The 8760-nt window shown below is 39.9% G+C and overlaps 2 pseudogenes; both read left to right on the top strand.

The window, feature by feature from the left end:
- The first annotated feature begins 497 nt into the window (after positions 1-497).
- LOC138174944 (nucleolar and coiled-body phosphoprotein 1-like) lies at positions 498-6894 on the top strand (annotated as a pseudogene).
- Positions 6491-7990, top strand: LOC138174943 (nucleolar and coiled-body phosphoprotein 1-like; annotated as a pseudogene).
- The last annotated feature ends 770 nt before the right edge of the window (positions 7991-8760 follow it).

Raw genomic sequence — 8760 nt, 5'->3', positions numbered from 1 at the left:
ATTCAATAAAAAGGACAGCTAGTGGATAGAGGCATAGGCTTGAAGTTAGGAAGACTCATCTTCCTGATTTCAAATCTGGCCTCGGACACATACTAGTTGTGTGACCCTAGACAAGTCATTTAACTCTGCCTAAATTCCTCATTTGTAAATTACCTAGAGAATGAAATGGCATACCATTCTAGGAACTTTACCAAGAAAACCCCAAATAGCATCATAAAGAATTGGACATGGGGCAGCTAGGTGGCACAGTGAATAGAGTATTGGCCCTGGAGTCAGGAGCACCTGGGTTCAAATCCAGCCTCAGACACTTAACACAAAATCTAGTTATGTGACCTTGGACAAGTCTCTTAATGCCAATTACCCTCCAAAAAGAAAAAAAAAAGTATTGGACATTACTGTAATGACTGAGCAACAACATTCAATAAATACAAAGATCATTCTTAGCTCTAATGACATATAAAAAAAAGTTTGTTGATCTCAGTTTTAGAAGATGGTACATGAGGTAAGCCTTAAAGAAAATAGAGATTCAATGAAAGACAGGATAGGATAAGAGTACATTCCAGACATGAGGGACAGTTTGCACAGAAACTGAGTTAAGGGATAGAGTCAGGGAACAAATAGGACAATTTTGCAGAAATATAGAGGGCTCAGAGGGAATAATGTTCAATAAATCTGGAGAGGCAGACTGAAGTACAATTGAGAAGGCTTTTAAATGCAAAGCTAAAGAGTCTGTATTTTTTTTTCTGGAGGCAAGTGGGATACATCAAAAATTCCTAAGCAAGGGAGTGAGATGATCGAATGTATTTTAGGAAATTTTGCTTATAGCCATGTAGAGGACGGATTGGAGAAGGGAGAGACAGGAAGTCAAGTGTTCGAATAAAAAGGAATTGACTGTGACAAAGCCTTGAATTAAGGTAGCCTTTCTATTGACATTTTAGTCACCTCAAATTTTAATTTCAATATCATGGTATTCTATGATTTGAATCCCCTTATTCCCACTGAGAAAATATTGCTAATAAAAAAAGAGTCCCTCTCCCACACCCCTACTCTGTCAGGGAGCAATTTGAGAGTATTAAAAGTGTTAACAGAATTTCCAAAACTCAATAAACTTTCCTCTTCCTATTCAATTCCGATCCTAGCCCAATATCTACAATGTCTATCTAAGATATAGATAACAATGCACTAATTCCATGGTCTGCCCTTCCAATCTCATGTCACTATGAGACCATAGACATCATTTAAGGCACTAGGTTTTTCCTCTTCAGATCCTGAACCTGATATCTTTTGGGTCATTATAAAGCTCACTGAGAAAGTTCTGCAGTGCAGGATGTCTCCATGTAATCGATACCATGTTATCTACAAGCAGGAACATCTGGAGCACCAACTATAGAGAATCCTTCCTTCCTTTTGAGTCTTTATAGTGGACGTCATCCATGGTAGTCGTGAGCATCTCTGACAATCTTGGTTCTCTGTTTCTTATCTTACTGTGTTCAACAAGGTATTTTTGCATTTATCTCTACCAATCAAGTACCCACCACTTCCCAAGGAAACATGCTCTATGTTAGGATTTCTCTAGGAAATTCTTTCCTACAAATATCCCTATTCTGCTGCTTGATAACTTCTACCCACTGTGCCTAGTTCTCTTGCATGATTGTAAAATTGTGCATGTGAAAAGCACCAGTGAAAAATCATGGGAGTTTCATAGGTAAGGTGAAGAATAATCACAGTTTCTCTCCCAATTAAACGGAATGCACATGCCTTTAGGAAACAAAAGATGTTGGTAGCATCCAGACGAGAAGTTAGAATGAAGTAATATTACAGAATCTCAAAGTTGCTAATGTCCTTAGAAGCTTGGTGTGTGTGTGTGTGTGTAACTGTTAGGAATTTTTTTCCTTAAATCTGTCTCTTTGTGACTTGCACCTGTTGATTTGACAAGGGTTGAATATAGTAGGACTCTCACTTCCCATGTTCAACAGGTGGAGTCCTCCAAACAGGGGAGAAGAGGCACTGAAAGATGATATCAAGGCTTGAGTTAGTAGCAGGGTGATGAGATTAGAAGTGATGAGCTTATCCTGGGAGGAGCAGTTTATTTCTTAGAGTTGACACCAGGCAGAGCAGCAGAAGCAAAGTTAAATAAGAAGTTCCCTGAAGTCTAAAGGGCAGTAATCTGGGGAACTGATGGAAACTGCTAGGTCCTCTCATGACTTCTCCAAAAGTCTTTTCCTTCAACATACTAAAGTGGGGTAGGCATCTTCTATCTTCCCTCTCCAACCAAGCTGGATGCCCTAAGTGTTTGAAGCAACTGTGGGGCATGAAGAAATTGGAAGACTAAGGAAGAACTTAAGAGCTCCTGTCTCTCTCTCTCCAACTTCACCCCACCCTCTGCACAGTCTGGGGACACTGGTATTCACCTATAAAGAGACTGGGGTTACATTCATATGAGAAAACTGAGGCCCAGATTTCTAGATCTTAGGTTTAGAAGTGTAATGGACTTTAGAGGCCGTATACTCTAACCTCTCTCATTTTCCAGCCGAGGAAATTGAGACCTATTCAGGCTAATTTGTTTACCTAATGTTACATAGTAATAAGCGACTCAAGTAGGATTTGAACACAAGTCCTCTGTGTCTAAAGCCACTGCTGTTTCCACTGTGCTATGTCAGTCAGAAGAGATATTGGTAGAATACAAGTTTCTTGAGAGCAGAGATTATTTTGTTTTTGTCCTTATATCCCTAATGCTAAAAACCAAGCCTGGCACTTAGTATGTGGTTAATAAATGTTTGTTGAGTTGGGCTGGATTAATTTTTAAGAAATAAGCCATTTATTACCCAAATGGGAAGGGGTTATTTAACTGGTGAAGATAATTTTAATAATAAATAATTTTAAAATAAAATTATCCTTACAACTTCCTGACATGCATTATTAATGACAACCAGAGAACTATTGTTTAATTTATTATAAATTATTTTCTTTATATAAATTAGCATTTCTAGATAACAGATTGAAATCGAGTTGGTTCTTCAAGGATTTGAAGCTGAGACCTTACTGTTTTTACATCTGTAATATGACTGCTTCATTGGATTTCCACCTATTTCCCCACCCTGCTATGAGGCTTGATTAAAGTGGCAGGGATCAGATCTTTGTTTTGTAGCCTTCCCCTTATTAATATGGGAACAGAATTCTAAGGAATTAATTCTAGGAGACAATGTCACAAAATACACTGAATATTCTCATCTTCCAAAGGGAATGAAAGAATGTCATCAAACTGAATGTTCAGATTTATTGAATATTTTCATTTTAAAAGCAAAAAATCTGATTGAGTCAAAGTTGACATATTAAAATAGATTGCTAGAGGAGAAAAAAGGAAATGTAATGATTCAGCAAAGGTGTGTTTGCACCATCTCAACAGAATGTCTTGTAAAGACTTCTTTTTGTGGATCTGCTAATTTGTCCTCCCTTTTTTTTGTTTATAAGAGAAATCTTGCTGAGACATCTCCAGACTAAAACAATTTATCAGTAGTCCCATTCAGGCAGAAATGATCATAGAATGGGCATTTCACATTTTCCTATTGATATATCTGAGCTCTTAATTGTCCACAGTCTTAAACTCACCACTTTTTCTAGTCAAGACAATGTTAGGAAAAAAAACATACTGAAGAATTTTTCTATTAAAAAAATCATATAAGTACCTTATTTGGCCTTCTAAACTTTATATTCTATAAGCTTAAAATTTAACTGATGATTTGTTGAGTGTGTACCATGTGTAAGGAGGTAGTATTTAATTTAGGCCATGATAGATAGAGTGGATTTTGACACATAAAGATAATGGAAGAGAGTACTCTTGGGGGTAGAAACAAATTGAGTAAAGGCACAAATTGAGGACAAGCTGGGATGCATTCAAGGGACAATAAATAGTCTAGTTTGACTAGGATAAGATAGATCAGTAGGGGAGTAGTTGCAGGGATGGGACAATGGGAAAAAAAATCATAGACATAGAGCTGGAAGAGGCTATCTAGTCCAAATCCTTCATTTTACAGAAAAGGAAACTGAAGGTCATGGAAACTAAATGACTTGCTCCAGGACATTCAAAATAAAAAGTCAAGAGAGACAAAATTTGAATATAGGTCATGTGACTGTATGGATATTGTTTTTTTCCTATTGTGCCACATACTTTCCATATGTTGGAGGGGAAAATTATAGAATTTAGGTTTAATTCAGTAGATAGTAAGTGGGCAGTAAACAAGGGAGGGGGGAGGGGGACGGCCAGGTGGCACAATGAGTAAGAGCACCAGGCTGGGATGACCTGGGATCGAATCCCGGCTCTTATACTTAGCACCACACCCAGAAATAACTGGCCGTGTAACCTTGAGCAAGTTACCTAACCTCAATTGCTTAAAAAAAAAAAACAAGGGAGGGGGTGAAAGGCATATGAGGGAGAAGGGGGAAAGAGAGAGATGTAGGGAAGATGAGAGAGACAGATGGGGAGGGGAAGAGAAAGAAAAAAGGAAGGAAGAGAGAGAAGGAGGGAGGGAGAGAAAGATGGAAGGAAAGAGAGAGAGAAAGGGAGAGAGAAGACAAACTGGCCCCCACTGTGATACTTCCTGGGCAACATAGGAAAAACTTTCCTACTGATAAGAGCTGCCAAAATTATAATGAACTTCTTTTTAGAGATAATAGCTTCTCCTCAACTTGATGACCTCAAGGAAAAACTAAATGATTATTTGCCAGTTATGCATTCCAACCTCGAAGATGGCAGAGTGAAGTGTTACATGTACATAGTGCCCAATGACTTGTTCTTCCTTCCTTATGCCACAACCAGTTTCTCAAAATGGCTAGCAAGTTTGCTTAGGCCACAGGAACCTCCCACAGGACCCCAATGTAATTTTCTTGTTTCAAATCTATCATTTCTGGCTCAATAGGTCTTCCAAGACTCAAGAGCAGAAGTTGCAGCTTAACAGTAGCAAAGAAGACTAAGAAATCAAATGCTTTTGCTGATGGCAGCTGCAAAGGAGAGACCAAATAGCCTCTATACAAGAAAAAGCCACCAAGTCATCTGGTTCATTTCCTCAGTCTGGGAAATCAACCATTCCTGACAAAGTGTCAGAGAGTAGTGGGTGGTTAGTAGCAGTGAGGATTCCATTGTTTAAGAAGACAATGAAAGCCAAAAGAAGTCTGCCCAAGTCCTCAGCCAAGGGAGCCAACTCTTCCCCCAAGCAGCCTAGCCTAAGAAAGCTGAAAGCTTCATCTCTGATTCTGTCTGATTCTGACCCTGACCCTGATTGCAGCTCAGAGGATGAAGCTACCAAAAGACAGAAATGAAAGACTTCAGTTAAAACTCCAGTTAAAATCCCTGCTTAGGTCATAGCTAAGATTCCAGTTAATACCCCAGCTAAGCCAGTAAAACTGCCAAGGCAGCCTCCAAATTAGCCAATGGCCACGTTGGTGAAAGCAGCAGCAGCAGTAGCAGCAGTGATTCAGAGAGGAGGAAGCATCTCCACCCAAAAGGGCTGTACTGAAGAATCCAATTCTGTCCAAAACCCCTGGGAAAGCTACCCAGGAGAGTACCAGCAGTAAAGATTTCTCCACTGAAGAGGAAGAAAAACAGAAGTAGAGGGGAAAAAAAAAACTGTAAAGGCCAAGCAGAGTCCACACTGCTCTGTCCTCCATATCCCCTAGCACCCAGCTAAAGAAAGTTAGAAGGCAACTAGCCTCCCAAGAAAAAGGAGGAAAGTAGTGATTCTTCTGAGAGCAGTTGAGGACAGCAGTGATGAGGAGGCAGCTACTGCTAAAGCAGGACTGGACAAAGCTACCATGCCTGAGGCTAAATCAACCGAGGTCACCACTCTCAAAACTTTAACAAACAAGGCCATGGGAGAGCATCCAGGTCAGACAGTGTCTCAGGTGCTAGCTCACAGGAGGAAGAGGAAGATAAAAAGCCTTCACAAAAGGCAGCCCCTGATTTCCAGGAGCCAAGATGGCAGAGTAAGCAGTAAGTCATTCTCATTTTCCCTTATAGAGCTTAAAAAAACCAAAAAATACTGCTCCAGGACATCACATGAAGAGGCACAAAAACATATTGCAGTAGAGATAAAGAAGGGAGGGAGATGAGCATTGTTTGAACTTTACTCTCATGGGATTTAGTGCAAGGAGGGAATAACATATTCAGCTAGTTATAAAAATCTAACTTGCCCTATGGGCAGTAGGAAGGGAAAGAAAAGGGAGAGGGTGAGAAGAGAGAAGGGAGGGAATTAATAGTAAGGGAAAAAGGAAAGAAAAGGGAGAGGGTTGATAGAAGAGAGGGAAGATTAAGGGAGGGAGTGGTCAAAAGCAAAACTTTTGAGGAGGGAAAGGAGAATTAAAATCATAAAGGGGGAGGGGATAAGATGGAGGGAAAGACACAGATAGTAAGCATAACTGTGAATGTGAATGGGATGAATTCTTCCATAAAACAGAATCAGATAGAGGAATAGATTAAAAATCATAATCCTACAATATGTTGTTTACAGGAAACACATTTGAAATAGAGGGATACACACATGGTAAAGGTAAAAGGCTGGAGTAGAATATATTATGCTTCATCTGAAGTAAAAAAAAAAATAAAAAGAAGCAGGAATAGAAATCTTGATCAATCCAGACAAAGCAAAAGCAAAAATAGATCTAATTAAAAGAGATAAGGAAGGAAACTATATCTTGCTAGAAAGCACCATAGACAATGAAGTAATATCATTATTAAACATATATTCACCAAGTGGGATGGCTTCAAGATTCCTGAAGGAGAAATTAAAGGAGTTATAGGAAAAAATAAGACAGCAAAACTCTATTAGTGGGGAACCTCAACCAACCACTCTCTGAATCAGATAAATCTAACCACAAAATAAGCAAGAAAGATGTTAAGGAAGTAAACAGAATTTTAGAAAAGTTAGATATGGTAGACCTCTGGAGAAAATTGAATGGGATAGAAAGGAATATACCTTTTTCTCAGTGGTATATGGCACATACATAAAAACTGACTATGTACTAGGCCATAAAAACCAAAAGGAATTCCCCAAACCTGCTGTAACTGTTAAGGCCACTCCCAAGCCAAAGCCTGCTGGGAACTCTTCAGACATCTTAGACTCTGACAGCTCTGAGTATGAAGCATAGCCAGGCCAGCCACTGGCACCAAGAAATCCTCAGCTCTAGTGAAAAGGAAAGCAGTTAATAGGGATATATGAGAAAGATAAGAATATAAGGGGGAGATAATAAGTCAGGGACAAAGGTTGCAGCTGTCTACAAATCTAAAGGTGAGGGAGGGGAGGGGAAGGGAATCTTACCTTCTGGAGCCAAAGTAGCTAATCAGGACAGCACTTTGGATTCAAAGAACTCCAGCAGTGAACTGAATGGACCATCAAGCCAAGTGAATAAGTCTAAAGTGGGGACTGTAGCCTTTCCTAAACCTACCGTGGCCAAAAATATTCAAGGCCAAGAAAGGCTGTCTTCTCCAGTCTGTCCAGCTCCAGTGAAAAGGAGGAAAAACTGAAACCTTAGAAAAACTCTATCCGGGTGGCCAATGAGTTCTGCCCTTCACCATCCCAGAAGAAGTCAAGTACTCCTAGAGATGGGAAAGAGAAGGAGTAGACAACAGCCAAACCAAGCTCTGGGAAGAAGGGGGAAAAGGATGCTACTCCTGGGTAAGAAGACATTCCCCCAAAGGTATAGAAACAAAAGCCTCAGGCCCCAGATATAGTTCTCAAAACAAAGAAGGAAGAGGGAAAAAAAACATCTTCTTTCCGAAGAGTCAAGTCAGAAGAAGTTGAGGCATATTCTGGTAGATGACAACGTCTTCGATACTAAGCAAGGTACAGCTAGACACTGGGGAGAGAAAACCAAGAAGTTCCTGAAGTTCACCAGTGGCAAGTCCTGTTGACATGAGAGGACCTAGGAAAAGAAGGACAGTCACCAGAGTAGTTCCAAATCCACCCAAGGAAACTCTGTTAAATTTGAAAGTGATTAAGTGGAGAGACTTCAACATTCTGAAGGCTGGCACCCAGATCTCAGTACTGTTTGCAGGACTGGGTGGCTGGAATTAGCTACTACCCCTTCAGGTATAGTCTAGACATGGCCTATGACAGATTTTCAATGAGGATCCTATGAGGAGTGGGTGGTGGAGCAGGAAAGTAAGAATTCTTTTTGGAAATGTGCTGCTTGATTGTCCCTTCACTCCTCTGAAATCCAACTATCAAAATCTCAACCTCACTTGTTAAGAACCTGAAAGTTTACATGTGAAGCAAAAATGTGAAATTATGTATGGAATCATATATTCCTATTAACTAAGATAACTTGCAGAGGTGACACTTCCACAGGTGACATTTTTCTTCTTAGACTTCAGTTAAAGATACATTTGAGAAACCTTAACATCTATGGACTCAGTTATGGGCTCTACTAGTTTGGGGAGAGGGGGCAACCAGTCTTAGGAGAAGGTCACTTCCAACTTGGTTTTAGGAAGGGTGAGTTTTTCCCTAACAATCCTGTTCATCCTAGAGAGGGAACAGTGACCTGCATCTTTATCATCCAAATCACAACTTTGAAGTTTTGCAATAATCTTCTCAATAAGAGTCTGCTTTTGTCATGTCACTCATCCTCTGTATTTATAATTTTCTGCAATCTTCACAGAAAACCAGCCAATGGGCAACCAACAATAACACCCCCTGGTTCATTTACTTCATCAATAATTTGACCATCCCTGGTTCACAAGGTTTTCCATTTATAGCTGGGAGGGACCTC

The sequence above is a fragment of the Petaurus breviceps genome, unplaced genomic scaffold (assembly GCF_028583685.1).
Source record: "Petaurus breviceps papuanus isolate PSGF00001 unplaced genomic scaffold, PetGlider_PUasm1.0 76, whole genome shotgun sequence".
Lineage (NCBI taxonomy): Eukaryota > Metazoa > Chordata > Mammalia > Diprotodontia > Petauridae > Petaurus > Petaurus breviceps.
Note: the sequence above shows the minus strand (reverse complement) of the source record. Positions and strands in the feature narration are given on the sequence as shown.